This window comes from Larimichthys crocea, chromosome XII (assembly GCF_000972845.2).
Source record: "Larimichthys crocea isolate SSNF chromosome XII, L_crocea_2.0, whole genome shotgun sequence".
NCBI classification, from domain to species: Eukaryota; Metazoa; Chordata; class Actinopteri; family Sciaenidae; genus Larimichthys; species Larimichthys crocea.
In genome coordinates this window covers 21,421,547-21,430,303 of record NC_040022.1, presented here as the reverse complement: position 1 = coordinate 21,430,303, position 8,757 = coordinate 21,421,547, and the positions used below count along the sequence as shown (strand labels likewise).

The 8,757-nt window shown below is 39.1% G+C and overlaps 1 protein-coding gene and 1 long non-coding RNA gene across 2 annotated transcripts in view; one reads left to right on the top strand and one right to left on the bottom strand.

Moving 5' to 3' along the window:
* The window catches only part of LOC104924492 (GDP-L-fucose synthase), a 54,565-nt gene that overhangs the window by 40,848 nt on the left and 4,960 nt on the right, over nt 1–8,757 (top strand). The gene's annotated exons all lie outside the window — the stretch shown is intronic.
* LOC113747007 (uncharacterized) lies at nt 5,010–7,023 on the bottom strand. The gene is made up of 2 exons (XR_003463282.1): nt 6,725–7,023; nt 5,010–6,218 (listed from the first exon to the last, which is right to left on the bottom strand). It is a non-coding gene; the product is annotated as an uncharacterized LOC113747007 (long non-coding RNA).

Below are 8,757 nucleotides of genomic sequence, written 5' to 3'. Positions count from 1 at the left end.
AGAATTAATACAATAACTCTGAATCCACATCATCCAATCCTCATCTGTGCTGTGAGTTCATGTGGTCTTTTTCCTCAGCCAGTAGGAGGCTTCACTGTGCAGTGTTTCTGTAGGATGCAGCATCACCTCACAGAACAATTTTCCTGAAATTACATCACAGTGTAAAGCCCACCTCCCACCTCCGTCTCTTTCTTTGTCCCTCCATCTCACTTCATCCACTCCTCCTCCACTTAAGCCATGTGGGGGCTAACAGCGAGGCCTGCACACACACACACACATACAAAGAGCTTTCTGACGTCACAAGTGTGTTGTTCTCAGACAGGGGATTCTGGAGACTGTAACACGCCGGGCTTGTGCTGCATTACAGCTGGGATCGTGTCACAGTGTGTCCATTCCCTCCGTATTTATAACAGAAAAATGCGTCAGGGTCCTTGCTCGTACAGGCACAGGTCTGTGGTTTGAAACAGCTTTGTAGCGACTTGGTTGTGTCTGGTGGGTAGAATCAGACATTTCATTAATAGTCATTACACTAATTTTACTTTCCAGGGCTTTCAACCTGCTTTCTCAGTGCTATAACATTACTGTTTGACTCTGTTTTCTTGGGTTTCTTTCCCTGCGGATTATGTGTATGGCCTGCAGCGGGTGCGGATTGTGACCCTCAGCCAGCTGAGCCTTAAGTTCTAGTATCTGAGCTTGCAAGTCATTCTCAGTGGATGAGTCAAGCTCTTTTCCTCTCTCAATAAAGAGCACTAACGTGTACATACATACAACTATATATGTGTGTGTGTGTGTGTGCTCTTTATTCAGAAAACCCTCATGTCACATCTACATTTCAGGATGTGGTTATTATAGACACAGATTAAATGTTAAATATAAATATTTCAATATTTATCATCACAGTAACAGTGTTACACACATTAGTAGCTGTAAACACTCAGCATTAGAAAAATACATACGTTGGTTTGGTGCTTACATAAGGAGTAAACATTTATAATCATCACTTTAAAAGTTACATACGTTGTTTTTGGTGCCTGTTTGTTTCCCAGATATATTAGTGGTTGTGTGAATGGGTGTATAAGCATGTATGTATTGGCATGTAAAATAGTTTAAACTCATATTTCAACCACTGGGCTACAATTATATATATATCCTCACTGAAGCAGCATCAGCTCTGTTAGTGGAAACACAATTATCTAATCGGCACTTTTCATCTCCAACTAAAGAACTGACAAACACTAAACACTAAAAAGACGAACTAGACTACATGACGTCCCAGGACAAACTATGTGTCCCCATTGCCAGCAGTCAGTGATCACCAAGACAGAGCACACACCAGGCCTGATGACTTGGGCAATCTGTGGTGGTCTTGCCATCTTCGGGTAAAAACAATCTTTTAAGCAGAAATTTGTTGCACTTTGTAGCTTCTACATGAAAAAAAAGTTTTTATAGAAGAATTCTGCAACTACAGAGGAAAAAGTACAATAATAACTATAATTATAAGTTAGAATTCACTTTGTTTCCTCCTACAGGTGTTTTCTTTGCTGCTGCATCCCATTCTGCGTTGATTCCTGTCAAGATGTGGAGATGTGGAGGTTGACTGAGTTTATGTTTCTCTGGAATGAGCCTTATTTATCTACAGAGGGAGCGGGTCGTTTTTCATGGAGTCCACCATTTTGAGTGCCAGAACCAGAGCTAGGCAAATGGGCAATGTAATTTGACCCAGTAACCCTATGCAATGGCATAGCCGAAAAGACTCAAAAGGACATTGACGGAAAAGCTAAGAAAACAAAAAGAGATAGAGACTGAGCAAAAAGCTGCCGGCCAAGAGAAAATCTGGGACTAACTATGAGTTGTTGGTGAGAGCTTCATGAAATAAAGACAGACATAAAGCTGGTTTTCTTGCAGTTGTACTAGTAAGTAATATTAGCTGGCTGCTATGTCTTGTATTGTTGCACTTGCCTGATGTTTGGCTGTTAGCAACGTTGTGAACTCTAACCCTAACAGATCTGATGCACCTAAATCATGTCATTCTTGCAAATAAGTGCATTTCTAAAAAAACGTTCCTTTCAGAAATTCTGCCTTTTGTGGCGTTACAGTTGTTAGTAAAAAGCTAATAGGTGAGCAAGCCATGTTTCTCTATTCAGGTTCCCTTAGCCGAGTAAAATTAAACCATTGTAGAAATTTGTGCCTGTCAGGCACATAATTTGACTGTCTGCAGGATAGTTTACAGTTCACAGCAGAGAAAAACAGTGAGTTCATGGGAGGACATCAAACTGGTCCTGAAAGAATCCTTCAAACTCTGATATATTTTTTCAAGGGGCCATGTGAAGTTTTCATGTAAATAAACAATCATTGTGTGCATTCTTGATGTTTACAAAAGAAAAGAACACCAGAATTAGATAGTTGAATTTCATTTTTTAAAAATCGATAATAACAATGCAAATATTGATTAAATAGCACTTGCTGTATGACTTATGTGTCCTCTTGCTTTGCATCTACTTATATTATATTATGGCTATAGGGTGTTTTTTTGTCCTTCTATGCTTTATATCTGCTGGAGAAAGTGGCATTAAATAGTTGTAGCTATTATGGTAAAGACAAACTCAACCAATACATTCAATATATTGTAAAAAAGGAAAAAAAGAATCTGAGCATGTATGTCCTTATTCACCTTGTTAATGTACTCATATAGAGGGCTCAGGGCTACAGTGCCTCAGAAGACATTCACCTCTCCTACCCAGATACCTAGTGAGCACAGGAATTCTGCCTGTCTCTGATTTGCACATTTATCTGGTGTTTGATAAAATCAGGCACATAATTTGACTGTCTGCAGGACAGTTTACAGTTCACAGCAGAGAAAAACAGTGAGTTCATGGGAGGACATGAAACTGGTCCTGAAAGAATCCTTCAAACTCTGATATATTTTTTCAAGAGGTACGTTTCTACTGGTGATTATTAAGCATAATTAGATTTGTATTACCAATCCAATGAAATACTTTTACTTTAAAGCTACGGTTGACAATTTTTTTTGCTGAGCATTCCAATAAAATGCATCTTTCTTGTGAAGGCGTACCATTCAGAAATCAACATATATATTGGCATTAATGTGCTGATACTAGACAGCCAGATCAGATTATACATACAATAAATATATTGTGCCTGCATGTTGTCCACCAGAGATCAGCATGTATGTCTGTGGCCACATGTGGTGTGAAATGTCTCCAAGGTTGATTCTCCATCTTTAAACAGATCCTTGGGAATTCATAAGCTGCAGGAAAAAAAACAGTCGTTAGTAAGAAGGTAAAGGGTTAAAAAAAATTGCGATGTTGGTCGACTTGTAACTACTGAAAAGCAGAGATGTATAGTAACGAAGTGGAACTACTTAAGTACTGTACTTAAGTACTAAAATGCAGTATCTGTACTGTGCAGTATTATTTTTTTCCCCAACTTCTACTTTTAATGCACTACATATTTTTGATGAATTTAATACTTTTACTCCGATACATTTTTCATGTGCTGAATCGTTACTCGTTACTAATGTAGCGTCCAGCCGGACACGTGATGAATGACGAGGCGTTATTCAACAAACCTGCATTTATTGCTGAACGGTTTGGTAACAGGACTCGGTTACTGTCGGCCGTAATCACGCCAAAAAAACAACAACATAACAGTCCCGGTCTCAGACATCAACAGGGGCGGACTGGGACAAAAAATCGGCCCTGGCAATTTGGACCAGACCGGCCCACAACATTTGATAACACACTTTTCAGTCTTTTCGGTGCAACTGTGCAAGTCTTTAAAACAACAAACCTTGAGCCATGCAATGACTTAACAGGAATCAGTGAGAGTGGACACATTAAACACTTCCAAACTTGTGATTTTTTAACACTATAAAAATACACTGCACCACTCAATCACAGTAATGAATCTGAAGGCAGCATTCATCCTATTGGGTGTGCCTATGTGTTTCAGGGAGGAAGAAAAGATGATATAATTTTTAAAAGTGAGATTTTCTATTAGTTATGTAGCCTACATTGTCCCTACCATCCAGGCTACATAAAGAGCTGCTATATCTACAGGACAAAAAGCAACTTAGCCAATAGGCCAGCCTAGTACTCACCCCACAAACAATAATAGTCTAATAAGAAATTAGACTTATTGTTATTGTTGGTGAATGGTGAACAAGTTTTCTCACATTAAAGACTATTTCGTTTAGAATGAATGACATAACAGTAGGCTACTAAGCTGGGCTTATTTTCTCATCCAGCCAGTGTAGCCTACAATGTCTTACAGTCAAAATAACACTAATGCTCATTTCACCTGCATTAAACGAACCAACTTGGCCATAGGGCAACAGACAGAATTATTTGACTGACATTTTATCATGTTCATCAAGGGGTTGGGTGGCTTTATCCTACTCGTTGCATTTCATCCATGTTCTGACAGTAGTCCACCTTACTTAGGTTCAACAACATGTTGAGTGCCACTGTCATCAGCACCGGGAGCTGATGGAGGCCCTGCTGTGACAAACATATCAGTGATTTTAACACACTTCGCAACATCTGCCTGAAGACCAAGCTTCTTTTTATCGCGGAGTTTTTCTGCGCCACCTTTGCGTTTTCTCTCCATCTCTAACTGAGAACGTTTCACCTGCACACCGGCGCACCAAGCCAAAGGCGGGAGGTGTTTCATGATATGATTGGGTCGGTCCCCTGTCAGTCAGCGTGTAAGGGCCGGTGGTCTTGCACAGCCTTTTTTTTTTGTGCCTGTAGGCGGGACTAAAGTGAACGGGGTGGTTGCTCAACAGTGTGTTTGGGCTGTGTGATCTACTGGTTATTTAAAATAAATAAATAAATATCAGGACTCATCAGCCCAAATAGCACGTCGGCCCACCGGGCAAATGCACGGTATGCCAGATTATCAGTCCGTGCCTGGTTGTAGGCAGGTTTAGTTTGGGGGTGGATGCTGGGTGCGACGGCCATTGGCTGGCTCAGTGTTATCTCTCTCTCGTTTGTTTATTTTGGCCAGGAACCTCCAACCCTTTTGTTTTGTTATTTTCTTGGGGAATTATTTCGTTTGTTTTGAATTAATAAAAAAATATTATTGTTTTAGTGGCAACTTTTGTCTTCATGTTTTCTTTCAATATGTTTCGGGCCTTGCGAGCCCTTGAGGTCCGTAACAGGTATTTTCTATTTCATCTTAACTGTATGTAGTGATTCTCAAGGACGGTGTTGTTCAGACCTCACTGATTACTGTACAAAAACTCCACTTTATAACTTTGAGATTTTATAACTTTCTGTATAACTTGTACTTTACACAGTGTACAGATTTTGTACAGAATTCTGATAAACTGGGCAGGGATATTTGGTTGAGGAGTCACACAGCTGAGTTCTGACTAGCATGGACAGCCTAGTGCTGTGCATGAACTAGATAAATCAGCTATAGATATTGGTTTTCACAGACATATTGAGATTGTACATGTGTCTGCTGATACGTGATGAAGTGAAGTAATGTCGGTATAAAAAATAATATAAAATATTCTGTATTTTTGAGAATTTATATAGTGAGAGCACACGTTTATTTACATTTCTTGGTTGAGGAATCTCAAATAATCCTCTAGTTTATTGAGAATGAACAGGACAGAGAGTTCACAGGCAGACAGGAGTTGGCTTAAAGGTCATGTAGGATACAAAATGATATAATTATGATAGTATAATATTATTTATACCAGAATGTGAGAGCTTTCATGAGCTAGATTTTGTGCCACATTTAAGAAAATTGCGCTTATACACTGACCTCCATGACACACGTGTCAATCATTTGTCAATTATTACAAAAACAAAAGTCTCCAGGTATTAGTCCCATACCAATAAGCCATTACCTTCAATAAAATATAGCACTAACTGCAATGTTTATTTTCACAATTTTTATTGTTGTTGCCATAATCACGAGAATAAATTACTTATACTCAGCCAAATGTTGAGGATGCAAATCATTACTGTAATAGAGCTGCAAACAGGGAGAAAGACATTAGCTTGCCTGTGGTGGAACCAACACATAAAATCCAATGGACAGCAGCCACTTGGCAGCAGAAAAGGGGAATTGCTGTGCACAACTGATGAATGCAATCTATTGGAGAGCAGAGAGTTCCCCTTCAAGCTATTACTAGCAGAGGAAGCTGGTCAGCTTGGCAGAGGTCTGCCTATCCATCTCAGCACCTGCACACAGAGAACAGGACCTGCAGCAGGCAGCGGAGGAGCAAAAGGCCATACCAATGAGGGATAGACCCTGGCTCATTCATGTCTGATTAACCCAATAACAGTTCCTGCCAGCTGTGTGGTATGGTACATAGGTATACAGTGCATGGCGCTTAAAGGGATAGTTTGGGTTTTATGAGGTACTTAGAGGTACAGTCAGTGTGCTACCCACACTAAACAGTCCCAGTTTGTCCTAGCACAGAACTAGAGCAATGCTACATATATACTAGAGAAACATTTACACTACATATCTCATTCACTCATTCAAACACGAATCACTGATTTGTGTAAATCACATGATCAACCCACCGATCATCTGATTGGTGGACGACGAGCTCTACACCCCAAAGCACTGATGTGGACAGGATCATGATTACTTTGGAGATTTTCCTGAACACACACACACACACACACACACACACACACACACACACACAAGCTCACACCTCAAGAGAAGACTGACTCACCCATTTCCTGGGTCGTCCCCTGGGTCTTTTCTCCCCAGTTGCCTCAGCTTTCTGTGAAGACATAGTTTAGGATCAATAGAATCAGTTTTTATCCTGACTATCACTTCATGACATACATAACATAAAAGTTGTATATAAAACACCTGATTGGTGTCAATAAAAAGTGGTATATGCTCTGGTATGTATTTTAAGGTGTTAAGTGCCACATTAGAATTTAAGGTGTCCAGATGTGTTTTTCACATGATGTATTGACAGCACTAGATAGCATGCTTCATGGTGGTACCTTCATTCCAATAATGGTGCTTTAATCCTGATGGAAACACGATCAAATTGATGATTTTACAGGCACAGGCTGAGTGACACTCAACATTCAATCATTCATTTTACAACCATTTTTTCAAAAGTGTGAAATCTGGGGCAACTGGACTTGGTTGTAGATCCATGATGTCTAGCTCAGTTGTCCCAGATTTAACTCTTCTCAAAGAATAATGATGTGGACAACTGACAACGTTCACAGACTACAACCATTCTGTTCATAATGAACAAATAGGATTAAAAATACTGCTAATGGCCACTATATCAGTATATTTCCAGCACAGCACTGTTTCTGGGAGTGTTGTTTTTAATGTCCATAAACAAATCAATCCAGTTTATTATCTGTGGCTGTTGTTTCTATCAGTTATGATAGTACGATACTTAACCAAATGAATTGTTGTCACATAGACAGATCAGATCAAACTGTTTAAAATGTCATTTCACAGGAAAACTGTGCACACAGCTATAGACATGTGACATGACATGCATGTCAACTAAGCATAATGTTAATTTCCATCACTTTAGTGTGATAAATCTAACATTGTGCTATTTATTGATAATTTATCTGAAGTGTTATTGTTCAGTCACTGCAGGTGTGCGTGTGTTAAGGAATAAGCTAAACTGTATTTTGTAGTAATGTACATGTACCACAAGAAGGCAGTAGCTACATTTAAAATACTGTACAGGAACATAGTCCTGCAAATGTTTCACAATAAAAGTCTTGGTAAGAAATAAAGAAATTCTGTCCACTGAAATGCTCAAGTTTAATTTGAAACAAATACAGGACATGTCGAGCTTGTGTATACAGTATGATGCAGTAACAAACATTTAACATCAGAAAACAAAGAAGATATGAACAAACAGAGGAAATTAGAAATAAAAGCCTGATTCACTCTTCAATGAGGTTAATAAGGATCCAGCCACTATTTGAGAATTCAAATTGTTTTTACCTTCTCCTCAACAGTCTGATATAATGATGTCCTGTAATATTTGATCTTGTCTGTCGTCATCTGTGACACACTACACCAATTACAACATGGAGGCAACCACAACACAATGTAAACTTTGGTTCATTTGAAACCTTTCTGGATTCCCATATATTGGGCAAAGAAATTACAACACATAACATAAGGTGGAAACTTTATGTAAATGCCTTTTAGTGAAGCATCCATAATTGTATCCATGGGCAGCAAATGATTCTATATTTTTCAAGCAGCAGTCAACGAGTGTTTCTATATTTCACCAGAATCATTAGTTATGCTATAAGCTTAGACTGCCAGGGGATTTCCCACGATGCACTGAGCTTTTCTCTTCTTCTCCCACTCCATTTGTACACATTCATGTCATATTAATGCATGTTACAAGTGCATTACAAGTTTCTTCCACAGAGTTTTTGTGCTTTTTCGCCTCACATGTTCTCATGGACCATGGCTACGCCTTGATCGGGGATTGTGTTGCTATCTGCTGCTGTATTCCTGCTTGACGTCTATTACAAACATTACACAGGGCTGAAACAAATAATAAACTCTTTTCACATGTATCCACGTTAGCATGGAAGCGCCAAGTGTGTATGTTTACAGAAATTTCCCTTGTGAAATTAATACCTCCAAATGGAATACCCCTGTTTGTTTGGCTCCAGGGGAGGGAATTACCTTTCTTATGAAAATAGCAGAATAATTAAACATTTGTAGGAATTGGGAGAGATTGGACCCTACAGA